Source organism: Dipteris shenzhenensis, chromosome 9 (genome assembly GCF_047967505.1).
Source record: "Dipteris shenzhenensis isolate YYH24624 ecotype China chromosome 9, Dip_SZ_1.0, whole genome shotgun sequence".
Lineage (NCBI taxonomy): Eukaryota > Viridiplantae > Streptophyta > Polypodiopsida > Gleicheniales > Dipteridaceae > Dipteris > Dipteris shenzhenensis.
In genome coordinates, this window is record NC_141604.1 from 6,942,940 (window position 1) to 6,953,835 (window position 10,896).

The following is a 10,896-nucleotide window of genomic DNA, read 5'->3' on the forward strand; positions in this document are numbered from 1 at the left end:
AATGAGCTTGAGGGAGTGCAAAATAGCAACTAAAACCTTTAAAAACTAAGGCAACTGGCTCTAAAAACACCTCCAAGAGTGGTAAAAGTAAAAAATATAGGTATCGTAGTTAAGGGTAGCTCCAAAGTTCCATGTGGCCAATAAAATACAGGTTGACCAGCACAGTAACAGGCTACAAAACAGCACCAGAGGTGTCACCTATGTAGGGAAAGCTCACAAAAGAAGGTGGCCAGTAAAGGCCAAGAAAAAAACTCCCTTTTTTTCAAAAAATAGTTTTCTATTAAGTATGAAAGACCCTCCAAGAGGAAGCGCTCACTGGAAAAATAAATCATGACAAAACATGAGAAAATACATCCAAATAAAATCAACCTCATGTAAAAGATCGAGAAAATAACTAAGGTTGAGGCTAACACTGCCCATGCAACCCTATGGGGGCATCTTTAAGGAGAATGAGAGACCTCCCCATCTCTCCTAATAAAGGTTGCTCGTGAAGACCCTCCATAGACCTCCAAGTGGCTACCAAAGTGTATCGTGTAAATACAAGCCAATGTATGTGTTGGATGGACCTGGGAACCATCCAAGACCTCTATACATATGGATCTCCAAATATGCCATGCTGGTATGCTAGCCAGAATCTCCCACGAAGTATCTACTGAAGCATGAATAGAGTCTTGAATTTCACAACCAACTACTCAAAATCAGCTTCAAAATGTGACAATTTTCATTGAAATCAAGGTGCCCTACTGTAGAAGTGCTCCAAGAATACTCCAGATGGGAAAAAAATGGATGACCAATAGTTTGGAGGTGGTTTCCAAGGGTTAATTGCAGGGATGATTTTTTCATGTTAGTTTCATTAATAAGCGAAAGTTTTATATGGCTTGTGAAAGTTTATATGCTTTTATAAAAATAAAAGCTCAGTATATTCACCACAATTTGAAACTAAATTTTAAAAAAGAGCTAGGTTTAGCCTTTAACATTATAAAATTATAAATAAAGTCCATGAAAATTTGCCAAAGTTTTGCCCATAAGTGCTTTAGAAAGTGATTGTATGCAACATCCCATTGATTCAACTTTGAATGAACGTGTGTTTGTAATGAAAAATCAGCATGGGAGACCAAGAAAACTAATGAACCTTGGTCGAGGAAGACCAAGGAAGGTCCAACAAGTTATTGCAGCTTCGTACAACTCAAAGTGGAGGCTAGTGCACTTAGGGGAAGTTCTGTCATCGCTTGCTCCTATTCTCATTGCCATGTGGGAGTTCAGGAATAGTCTAGCATTTGGAATGTTTGGGTGCAATTTTGAAGCAAGTCAAAGGGATCCTAAAGGATCTGGGGTGGGTGTTAACTTTGAAAGATCTAGTGGTTAGCAAGAACCTCATTCTAGTTAGCTCATGGCTCAATGGCTAGCATGTGCTGCCCTTTTTTTAGCAAGGGCTGAGGACTTGTGGCCTATTTTTCTCAGATAGTTTTGTAACTGGTCTTTTCTTTTTGGGCTTGACCAACCCCCTTAATACAATAATGCCTTTTCAGTGGGGGAAAAAAGAATCCTCCGAAAGAGTTGCATGAAAATTTGACTCTTGTGATGTATGATTGAAATGGTGAGATTTACACCATAGGTTAATAAATCTTTTGCAGACAATTTAAGATTGGGAAGGGGAAGGGGGGAAATCTAAATTCAGGGAAAAAAAGGATTCCAAATGGCCATTTCCCCCAAATCTCAACGTTTCTCGCCCATCTTGTAATTTCTTGAGTAGTACTCGTAGCCCGACTTCTGATCACTCATCCATCTAACCTAGGTGAAAGGTCTTCGTTAGATGCTATGGTGCCCATCGATCTCCCTTATCTCAAGATGCCTGTTGCTGCCATGCCCTGAAATTAAAGCTTATGTTTGAGCATCAGACAATCGACAGACTACTAAAAAATCGACGGACCTGCAACATGAGTTTCAAGCTAACATTCAGGATAGATGAATTGTGACTATGCTAGCAAGTGCCTCAAAAGGAAAAGCAACATGTGTTTCTGGCATATTGCAATTCTCAAGGAGGATTCATATGGAGTTGATGGATTTGTTAATGAGCCAGGCCTTGGCACACGACTATCTATTGTATCAGGTTTGTGGTAGTGTGCATCCGTGCTTTCTCTTATGCTAAATGTTTGAATTCGTTGAAAAATGGGTTACATTCAACTTGAAGTTCCTTAAGGTAGATGTTTGGAGTGACGATTATACCTCTTGACAAGGGACTCGTCGGATGTGATCATAGTCTTTGAGAATGCTGCCTATGTGTAGGGTACTATGTGAATTCAAGAATGCTATACAACATGTAGCATCCAATGAAGGGAAAGCCTCAGGGAGAATCTTTAAGAAGTTCCAAATTTGAGTGCAGAGCGAACTCAGATGGAAGTTCTAATGGCATCTTGCTGTAATCTGTCCAAGTCACTCTGTGGACACGTCAATGCAAAATAGATTTGGCCTTCTGTTTGAGTCCTTAATTCAAGAAAAACGAGGCACAATAGAAGAACAATGCAAGCGGCAGCCACTTCGGAAGTATCAGATGTTCAGACTATTCCTCTCGATGCTGGAAAAATATGTGAAATAACGCAAGTCTCTAATCCTTGAGTACTTTTTTGTTGCCCAACTGAACGAGAGACATGATACTTTGCATACGTGAAATGATGGAGAGGGCTTTGTCAATGGTAGACACATTGAGGTATGCACTGTACAAGTTAAGGCAATCAATAAGAAGTGTGTGCAACTTAGATTCAAGCAAATTCGCTTGAATTGCAAAGCGAGATTTGGAAACGTAAGATTCCCAAGTACTCCACCAGTTATTTTGGTGCAAGGAGGGATTGCAAGGGAATCTAAGGCTCTTAGAATTGGCCATTTATGGCTACTACAGTCGCAAAAAGCTCCAAAGAAGAATTTGAAAGCCAATGTCAGTGTGCATCCTACGTCTCTTTGCACTCTCGTTCTCTGCTCAATGAAGAGGATTCTATGATGCAAATTTCTGCCACTTAAGCTTTTTTCAAGACTTCATCATTGTCGGCCGGATTGCCCCAACTCGATAGATCCTCGAAAGCTCGCTTTCTAGCAACTGCACTACAATGGGGTCCTAACCTCATGATAGGGACCGACTTCAAATGCACATCGCATCCGTTTGTTGTAGAGTTCAAATTGTGGGTAGCAGGAAGAGAGGAGCTTGCTAGGGAGGGGGCTGAGTACCGCAAGATTGTTGTAGCTCTCTCTTTCTCTCTCTGTGCTATCTCACGCAAGATGGTTGCATTGGGCACGTTCTCTCTCTCTCTCTCTCAAAATATTTGAATTATTTTGTTGAAGATGAAGCACAAGTCTCGCTATCAAAATCACTACTAATCTGGGGCCAAATCTATTTTGCATTGATCATCAGGTGTATTCAAGGCGTTCCAAAGCACTCAACCATTGCCCTTCAACAAACCCACCTCCATATTTGAAAGCGGGAATGGTTCCCTGACAATCGAGGCTCAAATTTGTAAGGTATTGCAAATCAATGTTTTCCTTTTGCGACCAGAATTAGTAGTGCCCAAATGGTCCTTGATTAATTCGTTGTATGTTAGCCAGAATTAATTGTAGCCATGCAACATTGAGAAACATTTTTGCTGCAAATCGCTTTCAAATCTAATTGACGGCTCCCTGCTAATTGAATCAACGACCTTTTTATAAGGCATGCCTTGTAGATGTGCACCTCACGGAAACAATTCCAAAGTTAATGGCTCATATCAATAGCACAAGGATGGGCGAAGAGGGGAAGCAATCCATCTGAGCTGTTTGATAAGGGAGATGTCATATGAGAAGATGGCAGTGTACTCATCGATGGTATCTTTCTTCCTTGTAAATGTTTGCAATTTGGAGGTATGTTGGTTCACAAATTGTAGGAAATGAAAACCTGGAAAAAGATTTCATAAAAGGTGGTTTATTACCTTTACTCTAAAGGCTTCTAAAACCTTAGAATTGTTTGTGTCATTTCCATCCAAAATAGTTAATGCTCATTCTTTTTTTCTCATGTTGGTCTGCCCTACTCTTTAGATTAATCATAAGAACTTATTGGAGTTTCTTCTAACTTTTAGTAAAGAGATCCTTTTTATTTTTTATAGAGTGAAAGATATGTAGAAGCATATTCTTTATTCTAAGATACACTGGGAGGTAAAGGAATTCTTATTTCCTAGCATAGGTAATAATTTTAGCATGGCTTTTGGTCGTTGGACTCTCTCTCTCTCTCTCTCTCTCTCTCATGCTAGCATTCACAAGCATTCTTGCTCTCTTTTTTATTTTTACATCTTCGTCTATTTTTTAAATTTTATTTTAAAGACTTGTGACAATTGTGAAAATTTTTTAGTATGATTTGAAAATTATGAGAGATGTACTTTCTTGGTTATTGGAGAAACAAAAAGTTGTAAAGAAGATTGGACAAGGATTCTAGGAGTTGAAGAGAATATCTTGTTTTTGTTTTGACTTACCTTTGGAATATAAACATTTTTTTCTCTCTTGTTTCTTGTTGGAGTTCTTAGCATATGGTGAAATTTTATTTTATTTTTAAAATAATTGTATAAATATAATGAAATTATATTCATTATGTTAATATGCATAGTGAAATTGTATTTTAAAAATGATGATTTCATTACACAATGAATCTTATTTGTATAGTGAAATTGTATTTAAAAAATGGTGATTTCAATACATAGTGAATCTTATTTGCTATATTGGCTAAATATTTATATGGTGTAAGCTTTCTCTTGGAATCCTAGGTGCTAATATGAGATCCCTAGCTTTGCTTGGATGCATATCTATGGTCCTATCCTCGTTTTCTTTCTTATTACGCATGTTCCTATTAGAAAATTTTAATGACATTGTTAATAAGCTTGGGTAAAGTAGCTACCCATTTCCACAAGCCCAAACACCTACAAGAGTTGCTAATAATGGCACGCCATTATGGGGTCTTACAGGATCTATTTTCCTTCTTCATCTTATTAGCTCTCTTTTGCAGTTATGGTGTCAACTTCTTATCATAGATTTTTCCTTTGACTTGGTTAGAGCACCCTTGATAATTTGGACTCCTATAAATTAAGACTTTTATTATTTAAATTCTATGGATGTCTAGTGGTGCAAATAATTTTACTTTTCTAGGATATAAAGAAAAGAAAAGAAGGCCAATGGAATAAGATTCCAAAAATTTTACACTTAAGAAATGTCCTAATTTTTTCAGCGACTATAGCTTCCTAGCAGATTCTCTTTTTCAAGATTGATAAGTATATGCAAGTGGGGCAAGTTTGATATGTTAAGAGAGAAATTTCTCTCTTAAAAACTCTTACTAAAATTTCTTGCTTGGGAATCATACACTTGCACTAAAACAAAAAGAAAGGAAACTTCAGTTCCTTTTGGGTAGTTATGGGGAATCTCTCTCTCTCTCTCTCTCTCTCTCTCTCTCTCTCTCTCACACACACACACACACACACACACATAGATAAATATTTCCTTAGTTATTCTCTTTATTTAGATAAATATTGAATTACAGTAATCCATGGTTGTAAATGGTTAAAATTTTTTGTAGAAAGTATATCTAGTACTATATAAATAAAAATACACACACATGTGCATGTGCATGTGCACTCACATACACACACATAGAACCAAGATGTGCAAAAGATGTTTTATGTATCTTCATATTAATATATAAATAGATAATTTTATATATATATATATGATTTTATTATGTTATATGTTTATAAATTTATATATATAAAGGTACAATTATTTATGTATTTGTTTAATTTGATCATTTGATTATATAAAGTCACGTTTTTCTTAAAACTGATCAATGACTATTCAGTATCGACGTAGTGTTGTATTTGGCCTTTTGGCACAATACGTTTGCTTGATTTGTCATGTAATATTTGAGTTATCTTTCGGGCCATGAATTTGTATAGTGCTTATCTCTTTGCACTAGGTCGTACCACTCGACTGTAGGGGCAGTTTGATAAGTAAGTCTACATTTCGACACTTGGTCGTAATACTTGACCTTCAATGTCGCTATAAAGACTCCTTCCTTTGTTGTTGAAACTAGCTCAGCACTTGATTGTACAATTCGGTTGCATGTGTTGTTCACCAATCTTAGAAGGGTAATATGATTCAACATTTGGTCGTTTATTCAGCTTGTGGTATTGTCTTCTTAAATACATATTCTATAAAATAACTAGTCTTCAATACTTGGTCGGTCATTTGGCTTTCGGTGTCATTGTAGCTTACATCATAGAATAAGTATTTAGCCTTTGATATGTGGTTGTTTATTTGGCTTACGGTGTCATCATAGCTTGTCACAAAATATAGTTATTTAATATTCAACACTTGGTCGTTTATTTAGCTTTAGGTGTTGTATTTTATCGTTGTTAATTGTTATTATCCAAGTTTTGACACTTGGTCATTTATTCGACTTTCGGTGTCATTGTAGCTTGGATATGAAATGGTTGCATATGTTGTTTACTTTAAAATGCTTTTTAGTATGATTTAGATGTATGAGTTGTAATTTCATTGCGTTGAAGTAAAGTTGAAATAAATAAGTTCTATAAAGATAGACTTTCTCATAACCATTCATATGAGATTAAAATGTGTCACATGGTAGTAGTGAAGATAGATCTCTATCCCTTTTCTTAATCCCCACCCAATGCTTGGCCAAGGGATTGGTTCCTGGTCCCTACGTCCACAAGGTGATGGGACTAGATGGGATTACTTCTAAGGTCAGGTTCCTAGCCTCTTTCAAAGAGAGATAATGGCCTTTTTCATTCCTACATAAGAAGCATGTCTGTTTGATTTAAAGTTCACTCTATGCATTCACATAGTCACAACTCCTTCTCATATGCATTATGTTGCAATAAAGCTGAAAATTAAATTGAGTTTGATTTAAAGTTCACTCTAATTCACATAGTGCATTGACTTAGTTAGAGGGATAGACTTTTCCATAACCATCCACATGAGGTTCAAATATGCCACATGGTAGTAGTGAAGATAGATCTCTATCCCTTCACTTAAGCCCCACCCAGTGCTTGGCCAAGGGATTGGTTCTTGGCCCGTATGCCCACAAGGCAATGGGACTAGATGGGACCACTTCTAAGGTCAAGTTCTTGGACTCTTTTGAGGAGAGAGGTAAGTGCCTTTTTTATTTCTACATAAGAAGCATGTCTATTTGATTTAAAGTCTACTTTATCCATTCACATAGTCACAATCCCCCCCTCATATGCGTTATGTTGAAATAAAGTTGAAAATTAAGTTGAGTTTTATATTTAAAGTCCACTCTATGCATTCACATAGTCACAACTCCCCTCATATGCATTGCATTGAAATAAAGCTGACAACTAAATGCTAAGTCCATTTTTTTCTACATACATTTTATATCATGTACTATTTGTTGTATTCCATAAGTTTTATTAACACATTGTATCATGTACTATACGTTGTATCATGTGCTACATGCTATCAACACACGGATTTTGTATATGCAAAAATTATATTTGATTTTAAAATTATACATAGTTTTTTCTTCAAGATGAAAGGTTCTGTTGACTCTAAGCATAAATGTTCATTAACATTGAACCAATGCAAGCAACTTAACCAAGTACTTCGAGAGCAAATGCTAGAGCAAATAATAGCATGCATGAGAGACAAATGGAGATCATAATAGAGAGCACTGAAAGTTTGAGTGATTTTAAGACCAAGGTTATACAAGACACGAAGGGGATGCTAGAATAATATGCTCAGACCCATGAGGTTGCTAGCATTGTCAAATTGGGATTCTGATGCATTGCTTTAAGTTGAATCCCAAATTGGTGATGTTCACACACGGTTCAAGCAAACATGTTCTACAAGACAAGGATTTGTCAATGATGTCAGTGCATTGCAGATGGAAACATGGGATGCATTGTGGGCTATACATAAAAGTAAGGTCCTACGATTTGATAAGAAGAACCCTTTGAATTGAGAGTTGGGAGAAGAAGTCAGCCTTAAAGTTTGGCATGGTAGAGGAGTGAGCTGAGCGAGGTGAGGAAGTGGGCATAGTGGTCTTGAAAGAAAAGGTGCTTGGAAGTGAAATACAAAAGCTACAACAATGAGCTAGTCACATAAGAAATTGTGACATACACGATAGATCAAGAGATCTTTCTAGGTGAAAGGATTGGATATGGAAGTGTCTATTGAATCCGTCTCAAAGGATCTCCTAGTTTATTACAACATGTGGTATGCTTGCAATTAGTACATGGGTATTACTGGTGCTCATAGACGAGAAGCATGAAGAGAAGGGGTGATGGATGCAATCAAAGGCTTTGGAGATGTGGTGCAAAAAATTAACTTCTTTTGTGCCAACGTGCACCATTTAATCCATGCTCTTCTAGCTGGAGTAGCACGCTTGCATAAGGCCCAATAATTCCATACAGACTTACATCATGGCAACATCTTGCTTGATTTTGTTGGGATATCTCAAGGTGTATGCCTCAGGCACACCTTATGTTTCTATGTGTGAGTGCTAGAGGCACAGTTAGGTGCCCACAAGCACAGTTAGGTGGTGGAAAAGCCACATAGGATGATTGAGTGAATCTAGGAGCAGATTGAGGAGATGATTGTGGAGCTTTGAGGTCATCAGTGATGTTAGTGACCTTGTATGAGGTGCCTACTTAAGGACCTCTTTCTTCTTCATTCTATGTGCAAGTATTCTGATTTTGTGTCCACTCTACTCTTTCCTTTCAGTGTTCCAACATGGTATCAGAGCCATTTGATCCTCCTTGAGCCCATTTTTGCCACATCATCATCATCTTCTTCTTCTTCTTCTTCACCATCTCTCCCTCTTCTTCCAAAAACTTGGTTAAGCTTGTTCTCCTCCAATTCTCACTCATTTCCCACGCCCTTCCAGCTGAAGATCCACCTAGTTGGGGCGCACTCTTGGTGGCAAGCAATCGACGAATCATTGCGTCTGCTCATCGCCATTGCAGGAAAATCGTCGAAGTTCTCTGCTGCAAGTTCTCTACGCCTGCTCTGTCTTTGCCTAATTCCTTCCAGGGCAAGCTTCTCCATACCTAGAGCTACCTTGTGCTGAAATCTGAGCAGCAATGGCTGCATATTGAAGGAGAAAACAGAGAAAAACCAGTCGACTTTGTTCAAGAAGGTGAAGGCGACCTGACGCATATTTTCACCTCTTCTTCCCAGAGGATCTACTGTGGTATACCAGCTTTCTTTTGCTTCAGAAAGCCCCCTTTCTTTTGCTTTGAAGAGTGTGATATGAGCCCTCCAAGTTCAGCTCTCTAGTTTTGACAGTTTTGACATACTTTTGAAAATGATGCTACATAAAATGCTACTCTAGCATTTCTAGTCTTTTGAAGTTTTCAATAACTTCACTACAAGTGTTGCTTCAGTTTTGTTTTGACTTGCTAGACCTGGTTGTGATTGGAAAGTGTTTATTTCATTCACTTCTATGAAGCATGCAAAAAGTAGCATCATTGTTTGAAAACTAGTCACTACTATTTGCTACATCAAGTGCCTATACTTTGGAAGTATTTCAGTTCTTTTTGCCTTGTAAGAGAGATAAACACTACCCAATATCTGGGTTAGACCCTCTCATGGCTACTTTATATAATCTTGAGAAGTTCAATGGAAAGGGCTTCCATACATGGCAAATGAAGGTAAAATTTGCATTGATGCGGGAGAACTTATGGGGACTTGTCAAACCTACTCCTACCGCTTCTTCTACGGCCTCAAATGCTGGAGAATCTTCAGCTCCGACACGACTGGCAAGGGATCCAGCAAGAGAAGAAAAAGCATATGGTATAATTGCTTTAGCTTTGGGTGATGATTACATACATCATATATCTGACTTGGAGTCTCCATCGAAAGCATGGCAGAAGCTAGATTTGATTTTTGGTGCAAGCTCTCACATATCTAAACTATCACTTAAAATCTCTTTCTTTGAATTAAAGATGGCAAGTGATACTACTTTAGCTGCTCATGTCAACTATATGCGGAGTCTTATGACTCAGTTAGCTTCTATCAACTCTCCTATCACCCCTGATGATGCTATGGCAGTACTACTTAAGAGTATGCCTGAAAGTTTTGATCACATTGTAAGCACTTTGAAAAATCTTCCCAATCCAAACCTTGAAGGCATTATCTCAGCTCTCCAAGAAGAAGAAAGACATATGGAGTTAAGGAAAGGCAATGACACTGCTTATGTTATGAAATTCCAGAAGGGCAAGTATTCTCCTTGCAATCACTGTGGAAAGACAAATCACCTTTCAAAGGACTGCTTCAAAGTTAATCCATGCAAGCACTGTGGCAAAAACAACCATAGTGAGAAGTTTTGCAAAGCCAAAGCAAAGACAGAAAATGCAAATCTACTTACAGTGAATGAGCCTCCACAAGATGAGGCATCCTTTGAAGATTATGCATTTTAACTCATCTCTATGTATGCTCCAGATCTCTCTTTTTATGTCAAGGTACTCAGCCTGGATAGTCCTCCAAAATGAATGAAAATAAACTATTGTGTTTTGTGTGTTTTGTAAACACCTCTGGTCACCTTATGATGTAGGCCATGTGTATGTTTTGTTCCATGGTACCTCCTACAGACATTGTGTGCATGTACATGTAGGGGAGATAACCATTGAAAGGTCTGTTTGTATCCCTTTCTGTTTACCTTACACCCAAGGGAACTCTTGCTAGCATGAGAACCTAGCCATAGATTTATCCTTGACCACCATGAGATGGCATGAGAAACTATGAGACTAGATGTATCCTTGACATAGCCTGAGGCATTTCCTTGAGGGGGGGTTTGTTGGGATATCTCAAAGTGTATGCCTCAGGCACACCTTATGTTTCTATGTGTGAGTGCTA